The sequence below is a fragment of the Ursus maritimus genome, unplaced genomic scaffold, assembly GCF_017311325.1.
Source record: "Ursus maritimus isolate PB19 unplaced genomic scaffold, ASM1731132v1 scaffold_5, whole genome shotgun sequence".
In the NCBI taxonomy this organism is placed as follows: Eukaryota; Metazoa; Chordata; class Mammalia; order Carnivora; family Ursidae; genus Ursus; species Ursus maritimus.
The window spans coordinates 51,647,908-51,665,105 of NW_024426663.1; the positions used below are offsets into that span (position 1 = coordinate 51,647,908).

Here is a 17,198-nt window from a genome sequence, read left to right on the forward strand (position 1 = left end):
TTTTCTCCTTGCTACTGTGAATGAAAACAGAGTAATTTGATCTCAGTCGGTGACAATCACCCTCTTCCTCATCATCACCTGCTTCCAGAATGACCATTTTCCTGGGACTAGCCCCCCACTGGCAGTAAGGTGGACGACACCACACCCACTACATTCTGAGTTACTACGTGCCCGGCACAGCGGCAAGCCCTTCATGCTCGTCGCTCACTCAGTCTTCACAGCCATCCCATCGGTCAGGTGCGGTCATCATCCACCTGTCACAAGGGAGGGGAGAGTCCCCGCTGCTAGTAAACGGCGGATCTGGGGTATGAACGCGGGAAGAGCCGATTACCAGAGCAGCAGCACGTAACCTCTAGGCCAGGTGACAAATGGGGTTTTAGCTGCTTGTCAGTTCAGCCTTTCCCTTCTTGCTCTTGGGTGTCTTTCTCTGGTTCACACTTCTCTCCTGTCCACTTCCGTTCCCAGGCTCCCACATAACTTCCTCAGAAGGAAGCCCTGTGCTTCCCTACTTTTTCCTCCTTCAATAAATCCAAAAGGATTGGGGCAATGGACAGGTGGAAGGCAGGTGTTATGAGTTGAACTATGTCCTCTCCTTACATTCGTATATTGAAGTCCTAACCCCCAGAATATCAGAATGTGACTTATTTGGAAATGTCTTTAAAGAGGAAATCAAGTCTAAATGAGGTCATTAGGGTGGGCCCTAATCCAGGATGACTGGCGTCCTTACAAAAAGGGGAAATTGGGACACAGAGACACATCTAGAGGGATGATGACATGAAGACACAGGGAAAAGAGGGCCATCCCCGAGTGACGGACAGAGTCCTGGAATAGATCCCTCCCTCAAGACTCAGAAGGAGCCAGCAGCCATCTACAAGACAAGAAAGGCCTGGAACAGCTCTTTCCCTCACTAGTCTCAGAAGGAACCTTGGTTTTGGACTTCAGGCAATACACTTCTGTTGTTTGAGCCGCAGTCTGTGGTACCTGCTGTGGGAGCCCTAGCAGACTACTACAGTGCGAACCAGAGTCCTACATTCCCCCCGCAGGCCCCGAGTTTGGGGTGATCTGGTTTGAGGCCAACACATTATACCAAGCTATGACAACATTCTCTTTTCTTTATCTCACGACTGTTCTTCTGTTGGCTTCAACATTGTTCATGGGAGTCACAGGTAGGTCGAAGAAGGAATGAATAGCAAGGATGAGGAGGGAGGAGGGAAGGGAAAGCAAAGAAACAAAGAGGCAGGAAGAGGAAAAGGAGAGAGAGTGGGGACTGGGGTGGGGGATACTTGAGGGTTATGCATGCCCACGCCAGGTCCATTCCACTCCCCTGTGGGAGGCCACCTGTGTGCTGGGGAGCATGTTGAACACTGGGGTACAACGGAGCCTGGAATGGACGGTCCCTACCTTCAGGAAAGTAGGAGGCCAGATAGGGACATGGACCTCAACCATGCAGTACTTCTCCTGAGTGTCTCAGGAAAGCAAATGCACTTCCCGGCCCAGTCAGGGGTTCTGGAAAAGCTTTGGTGAGTTCGTGATGCCTGGGTTGAGATGTAGGGGACTGACAAGGGTCCACTGGGTGAGGGATGAATGTTTCAGATGGAGGGAAGAGTACTGCCAAGGTCACATGGGATGAGGAAGTGTAGCATTGCCAAGGAGTAGAGGAAAGGCCAGCATGGCTGGAATGCAGGGAAGAAGAAAGAGGAGCTAGCCAGAGCTCAAGGCCCAGGAGGGGGCCAGACCATGGCAGCCATGTTAACAATTTAGGTCCTTCAAATGAGAACCACAAAAGGCCAGAGAAGGAAGCAATTCTTTATAGGGCAAACTCCTTTCAACAAAGGGAATGCTGGGATAGAGATGCTGACGGTGTGGTTTAGCAGTGGGTCCACCCTGAAGCCAGATATCAGGCTTTTTGAGCTCCCAAACTTGGGGTTGGTTGCACTGCCTCTAGGGACTGAAGTTCTAGGACACTTCCTACAAATTGTAGCCGTGGTCGACCCTCAACAGAGCACGTTCCAGGTGTTCGTCACGGTCCCACTGGAAAGGGTCAAATAGGGACAGTTCTCTCCTGTCAGCAAGGTTAAGTAGCAAGCTGGGCACCTCAGATGGGCTGACCAGGCAGCCCCCTGTTTGGCATCCTTTGGAGGACAAAGAGAGACCTCGGAATATAACCTCTCTGCTTGCGTACTTTGCCTGAAGCAACAGGAGCAGGCATGCATTCCAGAGGCTAATGATTCAGTGGGCCTGCGGAGAATGGCAGAGATCCACATTGTGAAAGGGAAAGAATTAAGGGCAGGAAGCCCAGAAAGACCCCTAAGGCTATCAGGGGTGAGAGTGGGCAGAGAAGCGTCTGAAAGGAGTAGGGCAAAGCCAAATGTTGCCTTATGCGTGAGTGCCTGGGCGCAGCAGCAAGCAGGGCCTGGAGCCGGCGAGCTCCAGCTTGGGGCCTGCAGCCCTCCCAGATGCGGGAGTGGCCCCGCTACCACAACACACACCATCCCCATCACTGGGACACTTCTCATCCACAATCCACATGGGTACAACTATGGCCATGCCTTCACCGTATGCCCCGCCTGCCACAAAAAGAACTCTCTTCCTTTTTCTTTCTGAAGAGGGACTGGATTTGGCTAAGCAAGGATGAGTTCTTGGAGCAAGCGGAGCACACTTTGGAGAAGAGAGGTGATTTTCAGGAAGGTGAGTAAGCAGCCCGAGGCCTCTTGGGGAGCAAGATCCCCTGACTCTGCTCCTCTCATATCTCCCACCCACTCCAGCCCCACTGGCCTCTTTCCAGTTCCTCTGTGGTGCCATGTCCTTGCCTGCCTCTCGGACTTTAAGACTGCTGTTCCATCTGCCTGGAATGCTCTACCCTGTTCTCCCCACAGCCAATCTTTTTACCCTCGGGCCTCACCTCTCTTGGGAACTCCCCAAAGAGGCCTTCTTTCCCATCTCTCCCTCTCATGGCACTTGTCCCAATCTTTACTTTTCTTGTCAATTTTTAAAAAACTTACTATTGCCCATCCTCCCCACTGGAATGTGAGCCTCATGAGGGCAGGATCTCATCCATCTCGTTTCGTGCTGTATCCCTGGGACAGAGCCTAGCTACAGAGCAGGTGCTCAGTAAATACTGACCCAATGAATGAATGAGTGAACCATTCAGTCTTGGAGTGGGAAAGCCAAGCCCAAGGCCAGCAGTGGCATCTCTCACTCCCTGTTGCTCCTCATAGCTCTAGAAAGGGGTGCATCACATCTGAAAGCAAAGCTGACAGGTTTGCATCAAGCGCCTCGGACCTTGACTTAGGGGAACACACCCCTCACGGGTCCCCATGCTATACGCCACCAACTCTGGCTTAGTCAGCCTAGTCTCCTCTGAGAACTCACTTTGGTTGCCCGGAAAACTCCAGCTTAGTTGTATTATTCATGCTTAGAGATGAATAACGTCTTTTGGCTGATGGGCATCAAAGGCAAGTAAGTGATGCCAGGCACCTAGAAGGGAGACATTGATCCAGTGTGTTCCGGGCCTCGCACCCATGGAGGCAGCTGGAACAGAGCAGCTCTGCCTTCACCATCAGTCAGATGGGAACAGAAGCAGTTTGCATTGATTAATCAATGTGTGCAAAGTGCTGCACCAACACCTCTGGGGACTTAAAGAACCTCTAGAAAATGAGACTCTTCTTGTCCTTCCTCGGGATCTCTGTCAGAGTTTAGAAATGGCAATGGGGGAGAGCTGAGATGAAGGCTCCAGTCACTCCCTGGAGCCCACAAACAGAGCAAGTCTGCAGCCCAGGGAACATTCCCCAGTTCACAGTCAAGGGCTGGGTCGGCCCAGGCTTCTTGGCCTTCAGTGATAAGGAATTTAAGTTATAGGAGCAAGCACAAAATCTTCACTCAGGTGGCCATTCTCCCCAGCTGGTCCTGGATGACTTTGCAGAGAGCTCTGGAAGCAGAGTTCTAAGTTCCTTGGAAAGAGAGTAAACAGAGAAGCCCAAGATTCATCTCACAGCTCCAATTCTGACACACTGCTCTCATTACCCTTTCATTAGCTCAGAGTGATAGTCTGTGGTGCCTAATGGTAGGGGAGCAAAATGGTCAAGGGCGTGGACTCTGGGGTAGGGCTGGCTTTGAATTCTGGCTCTGACTCTCAACAGATGCATGGCCCTGGCCAAGTTACACAACTTCTCCATTTCTGTAAAACAGAACAGGGTCACCTGTTTCCTTGGGGTTGTTGCCGGGAGTACGGGAGTTAATAGAGGCGAAGTCAATTCTGGGTTACATTATCAATGTTAGGTGCTGTTCTCTCGTAGGGTTGGGTTAAGACTTTAGTGAGACAGTCGTGTAAAGCCCCAAAAATGTTTTAGGATGTAACACACAGCACAGTATTTGCCCAATAAAATAGTAATTATTGTTACTTGACAAGACTTCAATCTGGCTAAGGCTTTTTTAGAAGCCTTTGTAAGAATTTATTTGATGTAAAAAGAAACCGATCCTGGGACATGAAGGTCATCTGCTGTCCTGCTGTTCCTCCATCATTTTTCTGTTTTGTTTGTTTGTTTCAAGGGACGATTATCACCCTATGCTTTCTCAGCACCTAAAATCCTCGTGTCAGGAACCTAGAACTAGCCAAGGAAGCAACAGCGTCCTTGAAGAGTTGAAGCATGGAATAGATACAGGCTACTTGTTCAGCACTTTTAGGCTGCGGGCGTTTCCCACAAACGATTAAAGGCATCAGCTTCAGCAGGCGCCTTCTGCTCAATTCACAAAAGGGCTTTGGGATTCCCGTGCGTCCAGGGCAGGAGGTTCCTCACAAATTCTGCTCTAGGGCCCTGGTCTGGGACTTTGAGCTTAAGCCATTTGAAAATCCAACAGCTGGGATGAAAGCGACAGGCTGGTGTAGGCTGGACTGGCCGGGCTTTTGCATTCAGGCTGTCTGCTGCTCCGCCCCTCCCTCCTGAGTGACCTTGTGTAAGGAACTGGTCCTTTTTATGCTTTGGGCTCCTTCTCTACAAGAGCTGCCTCTAGAGAGTGGGTTGGAGGTTAAGCGTGGTGTGTAGGGCTCCAGCTGTCTCTCTCTCTACTCCTTCCTTTGCGGCCTTCCTGACCATCACATAGCTGTGGATATGGAAAAAACCCAGCGGCGATCAATATGTTAAAGGCTTGCCAATACTCTCTTGCACCAGGTGACCATGAGCACATCACTTGGCTTCTGGAGCAGCACAGAGAGATGGATTACGGGAAGGGGTCCAGGTCATGGTCTGAAGGAGGGGATGCTGGCAGCCCCCACACTCAGCTCAGCCCATCCTTGCACCATAGGGGCCAGGCCCACATTATGGATTTTCAGCCTGCTGCTCCCCTGGGATGTAAGACTTCTCACGAAGGCCTGAAGATTGATGGTCTTCCTTAAAGGAGGGACCCCTTCCTGACCCATTCTGACCTTCCCCAGATGCCTCTCCACCTCCCACTAAGGCCCGAGGATTTAACACGCAGCTGGTTCAGGGTGGATCCAAATGGAGGCAGCGCACATGGGGGGAAAGCGTTTCCAAGGCGATGTCCGAGTTGTCTCTAGTGACCTGTTGACCTGACCCTCCCTGCCTTACACTGCCCTAGAACTAAGCCAAGCCTTTGGAGGGCGGATACACCTTAGGATGTCTGGCCGGGGCCCTACTGTGGTGGGAGGTTCGGATCCCACGCTGGGACGGGCCCTGGGGAAGGTCAGGGGGAGGGTGAGCCAAAGCAGGCTTCATCGCCTCTGTTACCTCCTGGCCTTTCCTTCTTCTGATGGAACGGCAGTCAGATGTGGGCTGTGGAGGCCCCTGTTTTAGCGATTGTAAAGAACATCTGTTCAAAAGAGCTCTCAACGTGTCTTATTGTAGGATGGGAGCACAGCCTCAACTGGCTACGTTAAAGTCTTTTTATACTGCAGATCAAGAGAAAGACCTCTGGTGACTAATTAGGAGTCCTACATTCGTCAGAATATAACAGCCCCAAAGTCAGTGTTTCCCCGGAGTCAAGGTCCCTTTCTCTTCCTGGCCAGTCCCACATCCTGCTGGGCCTGCGTTGGCCGCTCATGTTTCTCATTATCTCTCCCCCATCCTCTTTAAAGGCTTCTCACTCCACCCAGGGGTTTTATTTTTAAACTTGCACAGTAATGCTAGGGCTGAGCAGGACACACTGCCCACATTCCCGGGAAACTGGGCTGCCTGGAAAAGCATCCCCCTTTTCGGAGACTTCCTTCCTCCCTCCCCTCCTTTCATATTTATTAGGCACCTTCTCTAGGAGGGGCTCTGCCAGAGGACATGACAACAAAGGGAAAGATACAGTCCCTGCCCTCGGGGAGCTTACATTCTAACAGGGCAGGGAACGTCGGGGACAGGCAGACTGAACACATACACACACACACACACACCAAGTACGCCAACAAATAAGTACATGAAATAAATAGAAAATTGTTCAGATCTATGTTATAAAAGGGACAAACAGGCACTGGAACAAGAGAAGCTGTTACAAATTAGGTTGACAGGGAAAGCCTCTCTAAGGTGGTGGCACAAAAGAGAAGGCCAGAAGAATGAGGGGCGTCATGCATATAAAGAGTAAGGCCAAGAATATTCTTTGTGGAAGGAAGAATATGGGGTAAGGTCCTGAGGTGAGCAAGTGCTTGGTGTATTCTAGAATTCCAACAGAAGGCCAGAATACTTCAAGCACCGTGGATAAGGGGGAGAAGTGCTCAAAATGGAGAAGCGTGCAAAGAACAGATCACGCGGAGATGTGGAGTCATGTCGAAAGTTAGGGCTTGTGTCTGAGGGCAGTGGAAAGCCACTGGGGATTAGAATTAGGAAGTGACATGCAATGATTGACATTTTAAGATGCTTATCAGGTCATGAGTGGAGAACAGACCCTAAGAGGGGTAGGCCGGGCATGAGTTAGGAGGCCTCAGAGTCGTGCAGAAAGGAGATGATGGTGGCTAGGTTGGAGCCAGGCAGTGTCACAGCTAGAAACAGGCGGGCTCTTCCAAGAATTAGCCTGCCACTGGACATTCTCCTTCCAAAGAGTCCTAAGTATCCCACATTCAGAAGACAGAATAGAACACCAACCCCCAAAGTCAGAGGTGGTCAGAATAAGCAATAAGAGTTTAGATGTCCTATTGCCTATAACTAGCCAGATTTATTAGGTTTCCAAACCCAATTAAGTAAGATCGCTGTCCAACATTGGTTCCCACAATGTTCTGAACGGCGCATACAGGTTCCTTTACACCATGGCGGCTCTCTCTGTCCTTTACAGCTTTGGCTTGGATATGAGGCCAAATGGCTTTGACTGGGTGATCTCACCTACACACAAAATTCAAAGGTGACTTTATATGCCTGAGGGACCCAAAGAGTGGTCTCTGCTGTCCAAGAGAAACATAACTGTTTATACTCTTTGAAAGAAAGGAAAAGGAAAACAAAACATAATAGCAATATAGCCGTTCTACATACAGTAATAATAATAACAGCATGACTTGTGCACCTCAAGACACTTTACTTGTAACTCACTGAATCCTCCATGAGACCGATGAGGCAGGTACCACTCTTAGTCCTGTTCACCGGTGATGGAGCTAAGGCTTAGGGGGCAGTGATGGCTGCTGGTGTAAGTGGCAGAGTCAGGGCTCTCGGACTGATTGGCCCCAAATGGCTGAATGAACTAACGACCAGGGCTCAGGGCTGCCTGCTCTGTGACTCCTCTGTTTTAAAAACTGCACTGAAAGAGGCTGGAAGGAGATCATCCAAAATGTGAGTGGAGGAGGGATATCAGTAAATTTTCTTTTTTGTTTTTATTTTCTTTTCTAACGTTAGGAATACATAACGCCTGGTACATAGTGGATACTCAAAAACTGTTTACTGAAATTGTTGGGTTAATGAGTATGCGTTACTTAAAATTATCTTTACATCATTACTATATTTCATTATAGGAAACGTAGGCAATACCAGAAAAGAAATTTACCCATTATCTGGAGATAATCACTATTAAAATATTGGTGATATTGATATCTTTCTAGCCCTTTTCCTGTGTTTCTGCCTGTCCATCTCTATCTACCTACCAGTCTGTCTATGCATTTAGATAATATGTGTGGTAAAACAAAAATGGGATCACACAGTATTTATATAGACTTTTAACTTACTTTTTCACTTAGTGGTATATCATGGGCATTCTCCATTCCATTTTATATTCTTTTAAAAAAAATTCTTCACAGGGGCAGTGCATTCCCCTAGAATTTATTTAATGAGCCCTCTATGACTGGATATTCAGTTTGTAGTACTAATATCAATAATGCTTATTGAACTTCCTTCTGATAACATTTATGCATATCTATATTACTATTAAAGAGGAAATGACAATGTATTGAAATACGAAAGGGAGAAAGACTCTTCTCTAGGGGGCTCTTTGGGGTAGGCCAGCTAGCGTATTTCTGGCATCTGCCCTTCAGAATCAGAGCGGAGGAGATGTCATTTACAATACTCTCCATTTTCCCAGTCTTGTCATTACTCACCTCTCAAGTATGTTTTTGGTGCCACTGTGTCGCAATGCAGGTTGGTTAAGAAAAATCCCGGTTGCGGCTACAATGTGGGCCCTGCAGTCGGGCAGCTGGCTGTACGTTCCAATCCTACCCCTCACCAACAGTGCGACTCCAGGAAGTTCATTTTTCTGAGCCTTAGTTTCTTCATGTGTAAATGGCATACACCCCAGAGGATGCGATGAGGTGAATCACGCAAAGCTCTCTTGAGCATCTGCCCAGCCTAGAACGAGTGCTCAAAAAATAATGGTTTCTATCCTCATGAAAATAGAGGAAGACTTTTCTCACAGGTTCAGTGCTTTGGAAAACTCCAGCCCAACCTACGGTGCAGCGTCCAAGTAAAATGAACTTAAAAAAAAAAAATCATTCAACATACCCTCTGGCTATATTATTATCCTTTTACTCTTTGTGTGTGTGTCTGTGTGTGTGTGTGTAAGACTAAATTAAAAAACAATTAACTTTTTTCCCCCTTCCTTGCCAAGAACCAGGTTTGTTGGATTAGAGATATATTTAAATTCTGTTGTTCACAGCTGCATTTAGCATTTAGCCAGCTGTGTTTTATAAATGTCTACCCTAAAATAAAAACAAAGCAGGAAAAAAAAAAGCAGGACTGTCTACAGCAATCCTAAACTGCTCTCAGTTTTATATAACAAAACAGAAAATATCTAACCCTTAAAACACAGACCACAGAAAGAACCACCCTGACTCAGATACGGTACATTATTAAGACAGATCCACTGGTGGCACATAGTAGGTGCTCACTGAACCTTGCTGAATATACTTCTTGAATATATGTTTTCCTTACAGACAGCAAGCTGTTGAGAAATAAATCAGGATATTCATTACATCTAAATACTGTCAGAGCCTGTGTGGAAGGGCAGAAGAAGATGATGGATAATTGAATGAACAGATGCTTTTTGAGTTTGTAAATGGAGTGTTTGGGAAACTTTATCCTCCTAATTCATGACTCTTGAAATATGTTTATGATCCTGGTGGAACTGTGTAGGGCTTTCTCTAAACTGCCATCAGGGAGAGCACAAAATGATAAAGCACTTCTGATGGCCAGGACAACTTTTTCCATTTTTGTCTCACTCTGGGCAATGCTCGGCAAAATCTTAATGTGGGTGTAAGAGTGTATCCTCAATATCAAAATGACTCTAGAGATCATGGGTAACACGTGTGATTGTAAGGCAACCCACCGCTGGGTCAAGATATTAATTATAAAGCAAACCCCTAAGGCCAAAGAACTGTGAGGCACCCCATAATTTCCAAATAAATAACGGGCAGCGGTAGAGCTGCCAGCAACCACTGCTCTGGGCTACTTCTCCCTTCATACACTTTGCTGGTATTGGTTGACTGCCCTCTGTGCATAAGAGCTCATGCTGTGGGCGATTCGAAGATAGCATGTGTCCTTTGCTCTCATACATAAGCTTGCAGAGGGGATAGACAAGCTACCAGCTCGATGGAATCCTAGAAAGAATGAACTAATTGCTAGGCGAAGCATTCCATGGGTCCTGGAAGGAAGGAATGGCCCTACTTACTGGAGATACCATGGAAGGCTTTGCAATAGAGGTAGCATTCGAAAGAGGCCTTGAAGGATGAGAAGAGTTGTAATTAGCAGCCATCGGAGGGGAAGCGCCTTCCGGGCTGAGGGAACAGCCTAAACCAACCATGAAGGCTTGAGGGTCCCTGGCATGCAACAAGGAGAGAGAGCACCACAGACTGATGAGATGGGGAAGGATGCAGGATTGAAGAGGGGGCTTTTCAGACCAGATGTGGAGTCACTGAAATGCTTTGCCACAGACTTTCGGCCTTGCTGTCTAGGAGCAATGGAAGGTTTCTGGTAACAGAGGCAATGGTGCATTCTGATCCTCCTCCAGAAGAAAGACCTCAGTAATAGCATAAGAAGCGACTGGAACAACAGAGCTTGGAGGCAGGAGGCCAACCCTGCAGCTCTGTCTGCCATTTTCCACCTGTTGAACCTTTGGAGTTTTGCACAGTGTGGACCAGTGCCAGCTTCCCCCTTGAATGCTGTGATCCTGGCCTTGGGCCTGTCTCCTGTGGCTTCTCTGAGAGAACTGTCTTACACTGTGGATCTCTGAGAACGTGGGGCGTCCCCCAGGGTAGCTCCCTCTGTTCACTTCTCTCTTCAGGTTCCAGGCTGTTCTCCCTTGAACATCCCACCTTTCCCCTCTGCTCTGACTCTCCCACACCTGCCTCCAGCTCTGACCTCTCCGCAGAGGCCTACTTTCACTGCCTGTCCCACCCTCAGCTCCATACGGATGGGTGACTTGTTTCAGAAGCAGCACATGCCATAGGGAGCTCACATCTGCTCTGTAGAGTGGGGTTCTCCTGGTTATGTCCCCTCAGTCAGTAAACAGCCTCCCTATTCCTGTCTTCATCCTGCGCACCCACACCCTGAGTTATGTGATGATTCCTACATTGAGTTCCTGTCATGTGCCAAATCCTTCTCATTGTTCGCCCCGGTGATTTTGGACCCATCATCTCCCTTCTACTCTCATGGCTCTAGTTTAGGACCTCTTATTTCCATTCAGCAACCACTGATGGAGCACCAGGGACCGTGTAGAGGATACAACAGTGCAGAGGAAGCACGTGGCCCCTGCCCTTGACCAGCGTGCAGTCCAGTGAAGATGAGCAGTAAGCAAGGACTTGAAGACTGATGAATTTTTCAGGGATGGAAACCTCAGCTCTGCCTCTGCCTTGCCCTCTCCCATCACCAACATTTTCCTATAAAATGTTACCAGAAGCATCTTCCAAATTCCCTTCTCAAAAATGTCCACTGGCTCCCCAGTGCTTGTAGATAAAAGTCGAAACTCTTCAGAACAACATCAAGGTCCTCCATGATCTGACTCCAAACGAGTGTGAGGCGACCCTGTGCGTCCTGCACACCCCACTGCCCAGCCGCTCCCGGGCCCCCTGTGGGGAGAAGACTACCTCTACGTCCCAGGCCTGGGCCCCTGATCCCACATCCACATGCACGAAGTCTGTCTGTCCTTGCGGCTGAGCAGCCACAGCTTCCGGACCCTGTCTTCCCCGGGCTCTCATGCTCCCATCCTGCCGCTTACCGCACTCTGTCTCATGGATGATTTGACTTCTCACCCTCCATCAAGCACAGGGAGTTGGTCTTATTCATTCTGAATAATCCTAACAACAAAAACCATAGCTAAAACTGAGATGCTTTCCGTGTGCCGGGAGCTGTATGCTTCACTCATGTTACCTCGTTGCATCCTTAGAGCGAGCACGTGGGGTGGGCACCATGCCTGGTCTCCTCGTGCAGGGAAATTGACTTTCTGGATATAAATCCAGGAATCCTGACTACAGAGCCCATGCCTTTGACCACCTTCATTCCTCTACTGTGTTTTGTCAGGTCACTTACACTTAGAAGGGTGGCTCGATTAAGTACACAGAGACGGTGACCGCCAAAGCAGTGAAGCTCAAGGTCACCCTGCAAATCATACCGAGAAATGACAAATGCAGAATGGTTAGTGGCCGTGTCTTCTCTTGTGCGCATTAACTAGGAAATAGAGGAGATTTTCAGAGGAAAGTTTTTTCGACTGATGCAGGGGCAAAGGACTGGATAGCAGCTAGTTGCATCCTGATTGGTTTAATCTGATTTGATTTGGGTGGTGACACACCCCTCTCGCACAGCCCTGTCACACCAGATACCCAGAGCAGAGCACTTTCCTCTCACGCAGTCACCGGGCCTCTCTGCCTGAGCCTGTGACGAGATGTTTAACAAGGGCAACAGCCTCTCCCCAACTCACTGGACTGGACCTGTCTGTTTCCTTAAGGCAAGAGGTGTGGAGCCCCAGCCCTCCCCAGGGGCCTGCCCTGCTCTGCTCCAGACAGACCTGCCTTTGTGAATAAGGGCGGGCAGGCAGGACCTTTGTGGCCTCCTAGTCCCTGGGAGCAGGGCCAGAGGGGACAGCCAGGATGGCAAGGGTGGGAAAGGGGAAAAACTGGTTGCCCAGAGGGCTGTACACAGGCAGCCACCAGTAGGCCAGTCAGTGTGCTTCCTCCATCCTTTGTGGGCACGAACAGGGAGCGGAGCCCTGGAGATCCTGGACAAACGTGGCCCCAAGTTCCAAAGTCTGACCACACAGGCTCTTCAATCTTCAAATTCCCCCCCAAAGAACACCTCTATAGTGTGGACATTTGGCAGTGGGAGAAAGCCCACTCCTTTCTTTCCATTGCCTCTCCCCATTAGCTGGGGAGGAACTGTAAGGTGGACAGCCTTTCTTTGCTTTATTTCTTCCCCTGGCTTGAGTTTGGCTCATCTTGCTATAGTCTAGACATCTTTATAATGCCACGTTGTCTTCCATAGCCTGGCTTAAATGCCACATTTTTGAGGGGGACGTGTCTGAGGATATACAGATGGACAGATGAATAGGTAAATGTTGGGAGTCCAGTCTCTGATTCAAGGGTGCCACAGGACTGCTGCATTGTGTGAAACCCTACACCCCAACCCAGCCAGCACACTGCACTAGGTCCTTAAGATTTTTAAGTGAGCAGAAACAAGTTCTGAGAAGCTAGGACTTTTTTGGCACTCTCCTTAGACCACAAGAGTCATTCTGTTGTGTTGAAAACCACTGAAAAGTCCTAATTCCACAGCTTCCCCAAGGGGCATCTGGAGGGCCTATGATGCTGCTCCGGATCCAACTCCATGATAACCAGACCGTGAGGGGAAACCAGTGATGTTAGAGAACTTTCATCAAATGCCATGCTGGAGTGGCTCGTGCAACCATGGAATTCTCTTGGCAAAGGTGTACATAAAATTCTGGGTCTTCCTGACCTTGGGATTGATGCAATGATGCAGCTCAGCTATTAATGGCAGAACAAGGTAGATTGCGGGAGGGGGTCTCACCTCAAAAGAAAAGGTTTGCCAGAGAGCCAACCTGGGGAAAAGTCATAAGTTCCAGCTTGGGTCCTCATGAAGTGAGGAGAAATATCAGGGATAAAGAAAGGAGCTGGCAGAGCCTATCTGCTGGGGAGCCTCTGCAGCCGCCCCAGAGGAAAGCATGTTTATACCACTTGGAGAGGAAATCCGCGCAATGCTCTCAAGACTGTGGAGAACTTCAGATGGGAAACTCAAGGGAGATCTGAAGATACGGGGAGGCTCTGGTGTGTGTTATTTACGTTGATAAACATAGATCTTGACTGATTTTGATAAGCCAGACCCATTAGGTAGAGGTAAGAGGCTTCGAGAAAAACATGCATTTACATGTAGGCTGCTCCATATTGAGGGAATTCCAGCAAGGGCTGAGGCAGACCGTCGGGTGAAGTAAGCAAGGGTGCAAGAGGAGACAGGAGGATGATGGGACAGAGAAGAGCCTCGTTGGGGGAGCTCTTGGGTCACTATTTGTTTGAGAAACCCCAGGGTTTGTAGTGATCTTTTCCAAGGGAGATTGAGCCAGCCCTCCCCCCAAGGCAAATAGCTCCTAAAGTAATGTGTCCAGAGGGGCCAAGGTCCTGAGGAGGGGAGTGCTGGGGAGATGGAAAGCTGACTCAGGAAGGAGGACGGCAGTGGGGGGAGAGCACACAAGGTGAGGCTTCAGTCCTAGACACACACCAGTGCAGAATAGGAGCGCCGATCTGGGCTCTGAGATCCCTTCCCGCTGAGGGTCCCAGTTGGATGCTTTGTGGTGGGGCTCCCCAGGTATTTCAGAAATAATAACAATAACACTTTTTAGAAAATGTAATCTGGTTCTATAAGGTAATGCTATTATTTATTAGTCTCGTCATCATCATTATTCAATGTGTGTGCAATGCAGCATTGTGTTAAGCCCTTTACAGAACTCTACGCCATTTTATTCTGACATAACCCTAGGAGGGTAGGTAATATTGTTATCCCTCTTACAGAGGAGAGGGAACTGAGGTTCAGAGAGGTGATGGTGTCTAGCCCCGGTCTCATGCTGAGCAGTAGTCAAGTCAAGACTTGCCCTCAGTGGGGCTGACTCCAGGAGCCAGGCTCCTGTCCCCAGGGAAAAGGTTCAACCCCCTAGAGTCAAAAATAAAACACCTAGACGTTGAAGGAGCCATGAACCTAGCACAGGCAGAACAACCACAAACCACCCCAACTGCCTCATACTAGATGTCTACCTACTTCCACATCTTTTTAAACTTAAAAAACCATAAACTGAAAGGTACACCATCATTTTACATACCACCATGAAAAAAATGCTGTACTTCCTGATTCTAGAGATGTGAAAACACCCAAAGAAAACTGCCCCCAAGGCTTGGGAAGTATTTTAAGTGCCATACTGTGCTAGGAGCTTTGCCTCTACTATCCCATTTCATCCCAATCACAGCCCTTGCTCATCACCCCTGCTTTTACAGGCAAGAACACAGGCCTTAGTGCAGCACGGCCTGAGCGTATGGTCAGTGACACAGAGCCAGGGAGCCGCAGAACCTCGGCAACTTCCTGAGCTAAAATGCCTGCCCTTAACCAATAGGCAAGACTGCCTCTGAAGGAGACGGGCCATCTTTGCATCTGTTCCTTCTGGTGGGTGGACAGCCAGGCAAACCAAAACCATGTTGGAGGTGCCTCGCCTCAAGAAAAAAGAAAACCTCTCCTCGTTCCTCTTCACAGGGTCATCTGTGCCTGGGCTCACTCCAACTCTCAAGCTCCCTTGAGCTCTGGGAGTGTGTCCTGCAGCTGCAAAGTCAACCGACCCCTTTAGGAAGATCCTCCAAGATCTACCCATTCATTTTCTAGCGCATAAGCTTCCTCGGTCTTGGGTCTTTCTCTGACCCATCTTTCCCCCAAACTCTAATGAGCAATTTGTGCTAGATTCTGTAGCGTCATCCTTGACCCTGAACCTTATTCTGCCCACATCTTCCTTGTCTCCTCCCATTTCTCCAAGTGTCTTAAGTCTCTGACCCTGCCCTGCCTTGTGCAAGAGCCATGGTCATGTCTTAATCAGTTCCTAGCCCTGTTTCATATCTCTTTCCCATTCCAGGTTTTCTAGAAACCCTGCCTATTAAAATGAAAATATGGGGGGAAAGGAGAGGTAGAATGAGGAGGTTGTAGGTATGAGAAAAGTCAACTGGACAAGTTTCCTTGCTTTCATTTTCGACTCCAAGACCTCCATCACCCACCGTGGGCTGTGTATCTACAAACCGGCCTCTTGGTTTCCCAACTGTGTCATCATCATATATCTTGTTGCCCTCTCTCTTGACCTCTTGGCTGTCCTTCCCATAATTTTCCATTGTGAAGAAGGCAATTGTACTGTAATGAAATCTTCCCCATCTCTTTAAAACACCCTTGTTCCCTCCCCTCCCAGCCACTGAGTCACTCTTTCCCTTCCTATCGCTTCTCGAAGACTTCCCGACACTGGACATGGAGGATGGTTCTTGGCACTTTCCCCTTTCCTGATATTACTCCCCACCTCAACAAGAACTTAAAATCACCACTTGGAATTGCCTCCTTGGAACCAGCAAAATCACTGGAAAACACTCGTTTTCTTTTTTTCTGGATTGACCTTCTACTCACTCATCCTCTATCCTTCAGAATCTTTTTCTTTGCACGACTGTCTCAACGCAGCCCAACTTCCCACAAAGTCCCAGTAACTTCAAAAAATTTCCCACAAAGTCCCAGTAACTTCAAAAAAATTTCCGCTTTCAAAATATGCAAATCTTTAGTGAATATTAGATATTATTTGTTTTCAGTATCTGTTCAAAGTGCTAAAGCTTCTCGGTACACCTTTCCTTTGCTATAAGTTCCCCCAGTGCAGAGACGTGTCTGCTTCATTCATTCACTCCACACACCACGAGGCTGTAGTAAATACGCACTGAGTGAATGACGACTAGCAGTTACCGCTGGCCTTTGGTGCTGTTTGGTATGGGAGCTCCATGAAGGCATCTGCTCCTTCAACAACTCTCTATTGAGACCCTAGCATGTGCTAGGGCTGTGTTAAGCATGGTGGATATAACAATGAACAGAACACAAATCCCTGCTCTCTTGCAGCTTACGTTCTAATGGAAAATAACTGTTTAAATATCACTAAATAGGTGTCTAGCTACCTAATATCAGACTCTAATAAGTGTGTTGGAGAAAGTTCTAAAATGACTGGAAGTTGAAATCATATTTGTCCTAGGAGACCTAAGAAACTGGGAAAGAGAGATTCAGTGAAAGAATGAGATGAACACATCCTTTCACAGCTTTCTTGAGATACCATTTACATACCACACAATTTGCTCATTTAAAGTGTCCAATGCAACGGCTCTCACTATAGTCATAGAGTTGTGCAACTCTTGCCACTATATATCCCTTCAGGACATTTTCATCACACTAAAAATAACTCACACCTATTAAGCATTCACTCCCCATTCTACCTCCCCCAGCCCCTGGCAGCCACCAAACTACTTTCTGCTTCTGCCTACTCTGAACATTTCATACAAATGAATCACACAAAACAGAGTATTTTGAGACCACCTTCCTTCCCATTGCATAAGGGTGTCAAGTTTCATCCGTGTCATAGCACGTTATCAGTACTTCATTCCTTTTTATAGCTTCGTAATATTCCACTGGTGGTTATACCACGTTTTATTTATCAATTCATCATTTGATGGACACTTGGGTTGTTTCCACTTTTTGGCTATTTTGAATAAGGCTGCTATGAACACTAAGGTACATGTTTTT

General features: G+C 48.1%; 1 protein-coding gene and 1 long non-coding RNA gene across 5 annotated transcripts in view; one reads left to right on the forward strand and one right to left on the reverse strand.

Moving 5' to 3' along the window:
• LOC103663711 overlaps nucleotides 1-17,198 on the reverse strand; it is a 332,830-nt gene that overhangs the window by 70,988 nt on the left and 244,644 nt on the right. The window lies entirely within an intron of this gene.
• FGF1 (fibroblast growth factor 1) overlaps nucleotides 1-17,198 on the forward strand; it is a 93,838-nt gene that overhangs the window by 12,789 nt on the left and 63,851 nt on the right. The window lies entirely within an intron of this gene.